We start from the raw sequence: 13,825 nt of genomic DNA on the forward strand, positions 1-13,825 counted from the left end.
AATCATCAGCAGCCGCCAGATGGGTTTTGCCTTTATACAGACGGAAACCTATTGCTTGAGTGTTTGAAATTTTGATTTTATGTCACATTTTTCCCTATTCATCTAGACTGTTCTGTCTTCCAGTCCCGTGGTGGGAAAATGCACAGAGTTTGGCCTCTGAAATTGTCAACAAAACTCTTTTTGAGCTCAGGGAGTAACAAATTGATCCAACAGTGATTGTGTTGGGAGATCAAAATTTCTTTTCCTTTGATCTTGTCCATTTGGGGCCAAATTTTCGTTTTCATACTTGTAAGGCTCTGACGGGTGAAGAGGTGACGTGCCTAGATGGCTGCAGCAGCTGCTGACGCTCCCCTCCATTAAGGGTTCCTTCTTTTGCTGCACGAACAGCTTGGCTGCTCCTGAAGCAAGAACTGAACCCAAGGCACAACAGTAACGTGATTTGAGATCACCTCGTATTATCAGAATGCAAACCAGGAGAAGTTCAGCAGCTGCTTCACGAGGCAAAAACCACGGAGAGAGTGGGAAAGGGTGGGCAGCTGAGGATCACCACCTCTACGTCATTCCCATGTTGCCGAGACAGTAGGTCCTTTATTTGCGGTGCAGTAACGGTTTGATCAGTTTGGGCAGAATCGTTAGAGGTAAGATAGTTTACAGGACAAGGCAAGTACCTCAGAATTCAACTTGCAGACTGGTGCAAATTTCTCGCGTGCTTGGGCAACACCTACTGTGAAGGACACCAACTGAGGTTTCAGTTGCTACAGCCGCAGAAATATTTAATAATGGTAAGTAAATGATCGCCAATGCTCTGTAATTTCATTATGTATAAAAAAAATGGTGTCTGTTAAGGATATGCACACATCTAAATATAGCAGTTGCAAGATGCTCCATCCTGCTCACCTTTCTGCATTACTGTTGGATCCCCCCTGGTCTCAACGTGGCTGAGATCCCACGTCAGTTCAAACTGTTGTAATTATCTGTCCTTGGAAGATTAAGAAGGGAGCAGGATTAGGTAAAAGGATTAAACATACACATAAAAATAATGTACTAAGTAATGTAAGAATGGTGGAATAACCTCTGAATCACCTGTGAAGGCTGAAAAGTTGGGAAATTGCTCTGTTGTATAGAGCTGCATATTTTCTACGTCTTGTTTAGCTACGTAGAGTGATTGCAATAAACTGCGACCTGTACCCAGAAGAAAGGCGACCAGCATGTTGTAATGGTAACTTCAGTTACTCTGGGCCACTCGCTAGGAACAGTCACAGCTCTGCAAGACGTGCAGTTCGTCTGAATGTCACGCAAAAAATACGTATATGTTTGACATCAAGTGATGTCTGTGCTGTTTTCTCTTAACACTTCTGAAAACCAGGCAAGATAATAGCAACGCTCACGAAAGAGTGATCATTGTGTCAACGGTGGTCGCAGGAGAAAGGCTCAGGCTCAACGAGCTCTGAATTGGAAATGAATTTTGCAAAAGATTTAAGTAATATGGGAGAATCTGAAACCCAAATCCATGAAGTGATTTACTGCAATTTTCGGTGGACTGTATAATCCTAAAGTAGAACAGAATTCAAGCCTTTTAAAAGAGATTTCTGCCACATTAATACGTTTGCTGCATCACCACCACAAAGGGCCTCTACCCCCCAGCCAGATGAAATGGCTGGCACCTCAGGTTCACTAGATGGTCAATTAAATCAAGCTGACGAAGCAGGAGAACTCAGCCAAAGGACAAATTAAGCGGCTCGGAACGTTATCACTGCCAAGGCAGAAATGTAGCACGCGGAGCAGATGCAGAGAAGCTGCGACGCTCCCAGAGAGCAGCGCCGTGATGGCCAGGGCAAGGAAACACCACCAGAAATTAACGGCAATATGGTCTACATGCTGAACAAGGAAGTCGTGCCAGGGTATGTATGACCTAAATATTGTGGCCGATAAAAGTAAAAATGAGAGAGAAAGAGAGAGATATTATTTGAAGGGTAACCCAGCAGGTGAGCATGTACCATCTATTATGAAGAGTAGATCAATGCGAGAAGGTTCCCAATGAGAGAAGAAATTAATTGCAGTCCGTGCTGCTGGTGTACGAGCAAAAAGGTCACCAAGGGTCTGGAGCAGGAGCTGAACAGATTGAAGTTTCTATTACACGGTATAGATGGAAATGCAGAATAATTACTTTTGCAAGCTTGCAAAGGATTAAACTGATTTAAATGGGATGAACGTAGCTGCAGCCCACTGCATCAGCTGTGTCACTGTAATTAATATGCAGATTAGAAAAAAAATTAAATAGAGGAATTTACTTTGCATTAAGGCAACATTTTCCTTTCATAATTTCAGCAACATATCAGTTCTTAGGATAGATACATAGTGTGGAAGATGTCTTCGAACGCTCAAAGTTCTCAATATACTGATTAATTTATTTTCCAGGCTTCTTTTTAATGCCAAACAACTTAATTTAGGATTTAGAATTGAAGTTCTAGTTTTACACTACAAATTTAAAAAAGTGTTTAGAAAAACAATGTTCAAGTTACTTACAAATATACATAATAACTTGGGATAGATGTACTTGCTTTGGCTTGTATTTGTGCTTTGCAGCTAGGTAAAAGCCACAGAGAGCGTTAGACGTGCTTAAATGGTTGAGTTAATTATTCCCAAGGATTTATATTGCGGTAGCACTTCCAAGCCCATCATGCACGAGGGTCCAACTGCTTTATTCAGTCTGTCAGTCAGACCTGAAGCTGCACGGCCAGAGCCAGGTGGCTCTAACAGGGTCCATCAGCTTTCCCAGGCGATGAATCAGGCCCAGGGTTCATCCAGGGAACATGATGAGGAACAGCAGGAGCCTGGGCAGGAGGCACCGCTGCAGACAAAGCCACAGGGCAGGTCTGAGGCCCATCCAGGAGACAGGGGCAGAGGCAGGACTGGAGACAAACTACCTACAACCAAGGTCCTTCTGGGAAAAAAGGCCAGACACGTCTCCAAAATACCCATGACATTTTCAATGTTGATCCCAGCTTCCAAAATACTTGTGTTGCCTCTTGGCTTTCTGTTATGCAGACTTAATAAGCAAACTGTTATACCAGTCACGATGCAGGCCGGAACTCTTGATCCCCATGTTAAGAAAGGAAAATGATATTCAAAATCTTCAGAGGGCACGTAAGGTCCTCCTCACTTCTGATGACCAGCCCTGGACATCTAGCTCTGTGCAATCTTCAAGATCATCATCCTATGAATTTCCTTTTTAAGATTACTAAAAATTCATTTTTAATCCAAAAAGGAATTGCATCCTTATTTAATTTGTAGCTACCTGTCACTAACTAAAGAATGATACTGCTTTACTCTCTACTATTTTTATCCTGCAAATGACAAAGAAGGATGGCAAGAATAACCTAGAAGGACTGTGACACTGTTTGCAGTCAGCAGACAACCTTGTTATAGACAGTTTTACAAGTTGTGTGTAACTGAATGTAAGAGAGAGCTACATCCAGGGAGAAACGCTTTATTTTTAGTTGTGCGTTTCTGTTAAGATAATGTGTGTGTTACTGGTGAAAGTTAAACGACCTCTTTCATGGGACTGACTTCCTCGGCACTCACCCCTGCCTACAACACTACAAAACCAAAAATCATCGCAAAGGCACTCGGCTCAAAACACACGGCAGCAGCCTGGGATCTTTGCGGGCCGTTACCTGCATGGCGAGCTGTTGCAATGCTGTGTTTTGTACAAACAAGACTTGACCTTTGGACGCTGAGAAAGAGTTCGGCATCTATTTTTACAGCAGCTTCATCTCAAGACTTTACAAGTCTGATGAGGAGCAGCTGAGGGAGCTGGGGTTGTTCAGCCTGGAGAAAAGGAGGCTGAGGGGAGACCTTCTCGCTCTCTACAACTGCCTGAAAGGAGGGTGTAGCCAGGTGGGGGTCGGTCTTTCCTCCCAAGTAACAAATGATAGGACAAGAGGAAATGGCCTCAAGTTGTGCCAGGGGAGGTTTAGACTGGATATTAGGGAAAATTTCTTCACTGAAAGGGTTATTAAGCATTGGAACAGGCTGCCCAGGGAAGTGGTTGGGTCACCATCCCTGGAGGTATTTAAAAGACGGGCAGACATAGTGCTTAGAGATATGGTTTAGTGATGGTTTTTGTCAGAGTTAGGTTGATGGTTGGACTAGACGATCTGAAAGGTCCCTTCCAACCTCGGCAATTCTGTGATTCTATGGTCATATTCCAGACATTGCAAGAGTCCCCCAGACACCTGTGTGTCAGGAGTGCAACAGCTACTGCCCAGCTCCCGCCTCACCCCGCCGCCCAGTTGGATGCTCAGTGGCAATGATCTCCCAAGCTCCTTGGCATTGGAGAATTAGTTCTGTTGTTTGTGTGCTGATGCTTTATAATCTCTGCATATGCATAGCTAATTTTGCTTTTAACCACACTAGCTGTTCCCCTCAATCTCTAAAACCTCCTGAGAAGTGGGATAATCCCATTGGTTCCCATTTTCATGATACATGCTCCTAACACATGCAATTACTGCAGGCATAATTGCCTGCTCACATAGGCTCAATTATTAGTTTCTAAATCAGGTATTTAACTAGTCCTTCTAAATCACTGGGAGGGTGATTTAAACACAATTTCATATACCCTTGTGGTGTCAGCCTCAGTGAAATGGTTTGGGCTTGCAGTAAATCACACAGTGTCCAAGTCTTAGTGCCTTCTGTTTTATAAGCAGCGTCTATTGTCTCAGAACAAGTAAGATACTTTAATTCACAGAATCCTTTTAAAATTCTGAGTACACGGAAAAAGCAAACTGCCTCGAACATGGGTTGAAAAATGGACCAGCCTAAGCATTCAGCATCACAAAAGAGCAGCAAGAGATCTCAAAAGTGGCAAGGCATATTCTTCTGAATATATAGCACAAGGGAATAAGGATGAATGTCCGATTCAGATGGATCTCGGCTCAACTGGGAAACATGCAATTAAATGACAATCTGGCTTTATGCTGAGCTGTGATGTAGGACATTCTGACATCTAGCGTAGAAACCTTATTGATGCCTCACCGCTCTCAGTGCCCTGAAGTCTTTGTGAACCAAATTTAAGCATAAAATGCAGGCGCTAACATCTAGTGAACTAGGCTGTGAAGAGAGAAAGCAAAAATCAAAGTTTGTAGCTTAAGACAACACACTTTCATTGCTTCGAGGAGTGAGCAGAGGGAAAGAAGTCCTGGTGGCTTACATAGAGAATAGTATAAATACAGAATTTTGCTGCTAAACACATTAATATTCTTAAATCAAGACAGAAATACTTCTCTTCTTTGGCAACACTACAAACTTGGGCTTTTCAAGAATATCCCTTACGTGTGGTTTTGCGAGCTGTGTTTATGCTTGCCTTGGTATTACAGTCCTACCTTGATATAGAATCATAGAATCACAGAATCGCTGAGGTTGGAAGGGACCTTTAAGATCATCAAGTCCAACCATTAACCTACCCTGACAAAAACCACTTCTAAACCACGTCCCTAAGTGCCCCATCTACCCTTTTTTTAAACACCTCCAGAGATGGTGAATCCACCACCTCCCTGGGCAGCCTATTCCAATGTTTAATAACCCTTTCAGTGAAAAAATGTTTCCTAATATCCAATCTAAACCTCCCCTGACATAACTTGAACCTGTTTCCTCTTGTCCTATCACTTGTCACCAGGGAGAAGAGGTCAGCCCCCACCTCTCCACAACCTCCTTTCAGGTAGTTGTAGAGGGCAATAAGGTCTCCCCTCAGCCTCCTCTTCTCCAGGCTAAACAACCCCAGCTCCCTCAGTCGTTCCTCAAGTATCTACTAACTTAGTTAGTATCTACTAACGTCTACCACTAGAGGCGAGATGGTAGCTACACGACAAAACACGCTCATTTTATGCATCTGCAGATGTTGAAAGCTGGTCCCACCTAGATTCCCACGCTGAGAATACCACCCCAAAGTGTAACTGCTTGAAAAACAGCATAACAAGCGAAAGCAGGGTGCCGTCCTTCAGCCAGGACCTGTCCTTTCGTGCTTCCACTCTCCCTGCCACGGAAATGTTACCAGAATCCAAGAAGCTGCAGGTTCTCACTTGTCCCCAGAGCTACAGACCCGTACAGCTGTGTTCGGCGCTGTCTCCACGCCGCATTGCTAAAGACGCTGCGCTCGACAAAGCCGGTAGAGAGGGATTCCAGGTAAAACCCCTTTCAGGTGTGAGTAGAGCTTTCTTCCAGGAGAGGCTCCACATACGCTTCCTTCCACCTGCCCGGAGGCTTTTGAGGAGCTTCCTTGCATTTTGTATGGCAGTAGGAAAGACAACAGGAGGACAGCTGGCTTCTCTTGGCTCTGCCACAGATTTACAGCTACCCCCTGCTCCCGTTCTCCATTTACAGACATGGGAAAACTGTATTTTAAGAGCTGATATCAATCCTGCCTACTTAAAGAGTAAGATGTTGGGGGCAAGGATTTTCGGTGTGGTTTTACAGCACCTACCACAAGATGAACCAGTGACTAAATTCTGCTCTACTACAAACTAATAGCAAAATAAATAGGCCCATACAAACTCCAGAACGTAAAACATAGTAATATATTTCCATTTTATCAGTTCTTGCCAGATATTGTGCTGCGCTTTGCTTCCTGCTGTAACAGTTTTTAAGGTGATGGTTAAAAAAAAAACAACCCAAAAAACATAAAAAAAACCCCCAAAAGACACAGTAAACTTTGTACATGGTGCATCTGGCTCAGTACAGAACATCAGGAACAGATTTCACCCTGACTCCCTGTTTTAAGTATGACTAAACAAATGTTAGCTTTAGTCAAAAGGAACATCTTGCAACTTTGCACAGCAGTCTAATAGCGCTGCCTGCTTCCTTTGTCTCCCTCACGCCGACAAGGCTCTGGAGAGGCTCAGTACTTAAACACATCGCATAGGAAAAATGGAAGTTCTGGTGTAGTTTCAATACAAGTGAAATAAAAACAGTATTAGACTAATCACTAACAAGTATAACACAACCACTGGGGCAGCCCCTCTGTTATTTATTTTCTGCTGAAGTACGCACAAATTTAAATTTTATGTCAGCCAGTTGGTTTGGGGCTTTTTTTTCCATTCTGATGCGGGAAAATTAAAGCACTGAGACTGGCTGAAGTACACCGCCTACAGCTTTGTCTATGGTTTGGGGTTTTGTTTGTTTGTTTTGTTTTCTTTAAAATCACACCGAGAGAGAGAGAACAAGAGAGAGAGAGAGAGAGAGAACTATAGTGGGTCACGTCTCTAATGCAGATGCTATTATGTTAGCAAAGACCTTTCACCAGGGAAAAAATACTCTATTCAGGTGAATGGGAAAAGCACTTATTCTAAATAAGAAACACATTCAAGTAAATCAAATCTTATCATGCTATTCCCAGCCTTAGCTATGCTAGCGTAAGGCATTTTATCTAGTCACCACCGTGCCCTCTTCCACAGCTGACCACGCTGCCTGATAACAGTGAAGTCCCCAAAGGCTCATGACCAGCAGGCCCATCGAGGTTGCCCAAGAGCTCCGTCAGCAGAGGGCTCAGCTGAAACTCTCCCATATGCTTCAAGAGAAGTGCATGGGATTAAGTTAATGCTCCCGTTTCCTTGGAGCAGATGAGAGAGCTCCTACGTGACCTTTTCTGCTGGCAAAGCTATTGAGTAACCTCTAGCGAATGGAAGAGAACAGCACCTGAGGACCACACTGTCTTTAGTGAACATCTCTAGGTTCAAAAGTGGACATCTGTCTAGTGCTCGAGTAAATAATTTTAGTAGCTTCAAGTGTTACTGTCCCCCGGCTGTTTTCTGACCTCACAAAACGGCACAGTTATGCCACAAGAAGTTGCGAGTACTATGATTTGCAGTAAAAAGTTCTTGTGCTGTGGCAGTGCCCAGGAGTTCAAGTCAACACCCGAGGTACCGGACTCACCCAAGGAGAAGCTGAAAGCAGCTCCAGACTAGTGGGACTGCACTCTAGATAGGCAAGGCTTCACAGGAGATTCGTTATTTAAGGATTTAAAATGCAACCTGAATAGCTGAACCCAAATGTCAAACAGAATGTCACTGCCTGGGCTGACTTCGTGGCAAGTGAAGGATGGCTGGTTTTGCTGGATAAACTGATTAACCTTTGATGAAGGGGTAAGAGGCATGCACAAAAAACCTCCAGACTTAAAGACAGGGGATAAATCATCCAGGGTTTTTTACGTCAGTTAGAGAATTGTGATCTATGGGTATTCCTAAGCATCCCTCATGTACCCTATTTCTATTGAGCCATGAACAGACTCCTGCTGTAATGAGGCAACACAAGCCACCAGGTGAAATCAGGTGATTTTTTTTTTTTTCTTGACATTTGGGTGGGTGTTACAAGTTCTGAGCTTGTTACGATGAAAAACAGTAATGTGATCACAAAGAAAAAAAAAGTTTCTTAATTTGTCTTCCATTTTTTTTTCTAGTCTGAACTTCTTACTAGTCTGAACTTCTTAGCAAGTTGCTCTTGGATTATTTACTTCCCACTCTGACTCCAGCCCCACTGGTGAAGAGCGCTCTCATCAGCAACATGTGCTCTTCAGGTTTTATTTTTTTTTTAAATTCCGATTCCGGCAGCTTGGATTGGCTGGTTCCAACACAAAGCACCTCTGTACTGGACTGGACGTTAGCTTTCAGGCAGAATAATCTAAAAAGCCGGCTACCTGATATTTCTGTCATCACCAAAATGAATCCTATTTTCAGAGAGGAAAAGGTGTGCCACAGAACTTGCACCACAACAGCCGCAGAAACCTCCCCACTGATCTACTATTGTGTTTTTCAACTATTTTGAGGATGACCTAAATTCAGGCTCCACGTGGCTGTTTGAAGTTATGTTGTTTCAGTAAAAAACTGACAGGCTACTTCATTCCCAATTACATGGTGATTTTTTTGCCTTGGACCTTTTCTAACGCATCTTGGATTTGAACTCTAACTGTTTCAGTTACCGTTAGATGAAGGAAATACTTGATTCCTACCATTTGGATATGGATTTGAACAAACTACCCAGCACCAAAAAAGTCTGTATGTTTTTAATACTCCAAGCCCAATCAGGTTTCATCTCCCAGAAAGTATTTTGACTCCTAAGGGTAGTAGCAAAATAAATGCTATCAAGGCTAATCAAAAAGGAGAACCATTTCCAAAGCAAATTGTAAAAACACCGACTAGCTCTGTAATCCACTGTGGTATTTTGTCCTTTATTTCATTGCCAGCCCATAAAGAGTATTACAAATGAGGCAGCTCCTGTGGTCCCATTCTCATAGATCTTACGTGTTCCTGTAAAATACACTGTATTACAGAGTATTTCATTTGGGTGCATGACACAAAATGATCCCTTATGTTCCAGAAGATAACATTCCTTCAACTGAAGAAAAAAACATAACCAAGCTTGTTCTATGAATTCCCATTAACTATTTGATTTCATTCCAAAACACCGAAGACCTTTTGATCCCTTTTAATTTACCTAGGCTGATAAAGTTATTTCCAGCTTTTCAGAAAAATTTACAGCATTTTAAAAATTAGGCAGAGCTCTGTGCAATGTATTCACTGTGATTTCCCTCTTCATCCGCTTTTAGTAAACCAGACTGTAAAAAATATTTTTATAGGGAATAAAAAGGGTCATTTATAGCACTGTCAAAAATGTTTATTTTGTGTTTTTGTATTTTACTGGCAACCACTACTCACCTCAAGTCTTGCACTGGACTTTTCATGATGAATAAGTGACATAAGAGTAAGAAAATATAATGACATTTTGCCCTTATTTAACATCCCATCATTGCCCATCCCATCAATTCCTTCAGAGTAAGCTCTGACAGGCACCCTTCTTAGGTGTGGCTCTGAATACAAAACAGGCTTTATGTCATTTTGTTCTCCTTTGTTGTTATTAAATCCCCAGAAATCTGAGGTGTACGAGAATCCTTTGAGGTCACCTGCCCTGTTCTTCCCACCAGGCTCCATCCTAATGTCTAGCTGTATTTTAATCAGCACAATAATAGCACAACTCAAGAAAAGCAGCTTTTGCTATTTCAGGTACTGTCTTTCAAGCTAATAGTTCTCCCCAACAGTACGTTAATACTGTTATTTGGCCTAGCATTCCTTTTGCTCAATGACATCCCATCATGTTTTTCTATCACACTAAGTGCTGCCTATTCTCCTCTGGTTAAATCCTTAAGTACTGTTGACCGCTGTACGTGTGGGCACTTGGCATCAATCACCTGGTTAACTTAGGTAAACCAAATCCCACAGAGAGGAACAATCGCCTGGTCAACTTAGGTCAACCCAAGACAAGAGAGAGAGAGGGGAAAGGACAAAGAACATTCTCAGTAATTCTTAGCTCCAACTTCTTGTCTTGGTTTCTGAGGAGCTGTAGGCCCATACCGAGCCAGCTGAACTCAGCAGAAAAAAACCCCACTGAGCTAAAGAAAAAAAAAAAAAAGGCCAATCCAGCTGCATGAAGCTCTACTAAGTGTAGCCTTCCTCTGAAGAAATTATGGCCCCTGAAGAGCCCAGGCGGGAGCAGGTTGTCCCTGAAGGACTGCAGCCCGGGGCAGGGCCCGCGCTGGAGCAGGGAGAGGGGTGAGGAGGGAGGAGCGGCCCCGAGGGGCTGGCACGGACGGACCCACACCCCGATCCCCAGCCCTGCGCCCCCCGGGGTGGGGAGAGGGGTCGGGAGTGTGGGAGCTACGTGTGCATATGAGAGAAGGATTTTTTTTTTTTTTAAAAAAAAGGATAACTATTGCCATTCCTTTCCTTCACCCAAAGAGCTTAGAAATTTGGTGAAGGTTTATCAGGCACCTCAGACTTAGAGCAGAGAGAGGAAAACAGGCAGCTGCACTAAAACAAGCATGAAACTCTCAAACTCTTCAGCTGAAATCTCCTCCTGCAGGAACACACGCGCAGCTGGAGTCACTCACCAACCAGATGCTGCTGCGCCCACAGTGGTCCCTTGCCACCATTCTTGTGTTGAATTTTAACTCCACTGTACCTGAGGGCTGAGTCTGTGCCCCTTGACAAATATCCATCCCAGTTGACGGCTTTTTATCAATGTGGCAAGTCATTCCCATAGGCATCAACATGCTCTGTACTCTACAACATTTTGCTGGTTCATGTGAGAAAAGGCTTGAGAAAGGCTGGTCGTTGGCAACTTGTTCTGAGAAAGGAAAAGTCATTCTGGGATGGTGAGTCTGCACCGTGATCTGCTTTGTACCGAAAGGAATTATGTTTACATGTAAACAGGGCATTTTTATCCATTAGTATTTTACCAAGAAACACATGATGGCTTCCTTTCCCTGCCCAACCATCTCAAAGGTTGACAGATGGGAACACAACAGACTTAAACAGAATTTTTTGTTAGGAACATACAAGGGCTCTGCCATTTGCACTGTCCTTTGAAACGCGTGGCATTGCTTTTAATCACTTAAAGCCGACTAGAGGCAAGTTGAGAGCAGGAACACATAAAAAGATCACTAAGCAATTACCTGTACCTTGTGCAATTATAGTGGAGATGAATATAATACTGCATATTTATATCATAATATCAAGTTTGATACTCTCAGGATGTGCCAAAATACATCTCTGTGACTGAGTGAACATGAAAGTCTTCCAAGATGAAAAGTTGTCCTCGTTTCAAGGAAGAAAAAAAGACAAGTGGAGTAGTGCTGCTATTGATGGAAATGATGTCTGCTAATGACGGGAAAGCTGGAGTCGCAAATTGAGAAGCTGTCGAGCCACGTGCAGTAGAACTCAGTCACCTCACTGTCATCAGATTACAAAAGGGAAAAGAACATCTGCAGTTTGTCACGTTATGAGCAAAGACTGTATTATTAGCATTACCTAAAGAAACAACATTTTCGCTAATGATGCAATCTGCAAATGAGCTCATGTCTTTCCCTGTTTGAACTTTCACATACAGCTCAAACATACCTACAAAAAGCAGAAACTGCAATCTGGTGCAAAAAAACCCCAACCCAAAACAAACCACCAAAAAACTGTAACAACCCACATATTATGATTTTGTGTACACCATCTGTTTCACTCAGCTCTATGTGCACTCTCATAAGCATCGCTATTTTCCGATCAAAATAATTAAAAAATAAAAATCAATATTCTCTTCAAGTCAATGACAGCTGAACAGCACTCAGTTAAACCTCGTTGTTCTTACAGAAATATGACTCCACATTTAAGCAACACAAGGAAAGACAGTCTGGCAGTCTTTTAAGGCATAAGACCGGCTGATAATTCTCCTACCTCCATAAAAGATTAGGTGTGACTTTGGAAAAAAGTCCTCCCAAAGGGGTTAGTCTCCGTTATTCAGTACTCTTTCATACCAAGAATTCTATTCTCAGAAGGGGCCCGTATTTAGAACTTCCTCATTGGGTAAATTTTCCCATCTCCATTGACTTTACCGAAGCTTCGAGAATCTGGAGCAGCGAATGAGACGACTCTTCCAAAGACAGGCATGAAGAGTTCAAGCCAAAAATCAAATCCTGATCCTGCAGTTGAACACAGCTCCAAAAGGTTCCCTCACAGGCCAAACTCTCTGGCCACTTGGAGCTTAAAGCATTTATTTGAACATTTGAATATCTTGCAATATTATTTCTGCTACTTTCTTCCTTTCTCTACTGTGCTAACAGTATTCGCTCATTCTTGAGATGGGGGAGGGGAGGTGTGTTTTAGTTTTTTTAAGTTTGTAAAGCACGTGTCCATGTTGGGAGCAAATTTATTGGAATGTGAAAATATTTTTCTTTTTCTTTATGAAGACCAAATGGATTAAGTGCCACATACTATACGGCAGTGCTAGGACACTATGTGGACTCAGAACTTTATAACTTTAGAAGAAATTTATTACAAACATTTTGAAAATCTCAGACTTGTAGTAATGTCACCTCTGTAATCTTGTTTGAGAACATGCCACTAAAAGCATTCAAGTATATATACTCAAGGAGCATAATTCCTTATTATAGTAGGCACAATTGGCCTAACATTATCATCTCTGTAGTACTCTTGTCTCTAGCTGTGATTTCATACAACCCAAAATTTGAGGTAAAACAGCAAAGTAGAAGTATGCAGTTCCTTTCTCTTTCCATCCCATGGATTTTGCGGGGAAGTGATACAGATGCAGTACAAAACCTCTGCTACTGCAGCTTCATCTAAATTAGGGTGCTGCAACAGCTGGTTAAAATCACCAGTATCAAGAAACAGGGCTGGGATTGAGAGGAACCACAACCAGTCACAGAAATCCAACCACATCAGGAAGAAAGGCAGATCCCATCTTCTTCTCTATTCAGGAAAGAGAAATTACCCTGTGTGGAGATAATAAATTAGGGATGTAAAAAATTTTGGAACCTCCATTTCCCATACCCCCTCCGGTGCCTTTGGCCCTATGAAGTCCAAATTATCCCCTTTGCGTACAGATGCTCACGCCGTTCTATAACATGAGGTCCTTCCAGAACTAGCGTCCTAGTTAATTTCTGTAAGACCTTTTGAAGAATCAACTTCAAGCATCAGAATCTTACCTTCCATTAAGTAAGACTCTGCTGCCACTAAAATTATTTGCAGCTTCCTTTTTCCATTTTTTAAAACCTTTGCACGACTCCAAGACGTAATCTCCCCTCTGAGCTGAACACGTTTGCAGAAACATTTGATGTGTTCCTAGCTGTGCAGATCAGTTGGCCCATCAGTTACTCGATTTATGCATGCATAAGCTTTTAAAGAGTAATATTTGCCAAGTGTTAGCTTAAAACCAAGATACTCCTCAGGTGTCAAGGAAAGAGTAAAAAACAGAAGACCATGTAGTGTAATAA

The sequence above is a fragment of the Larus michahellis genome, chromosome 2 (assembly GCF_964199755.1).
Source record: "Larus michahellis chromosome 2, bLarMic1.1, whole genome shotgun sequence".
In the NCBI taxonomy this organism is placed as follows: Eukaryota; Metazoa; Chordata; class Aves; order Charadriiformes; family Laridae; genus Larus; species Larus michahellis.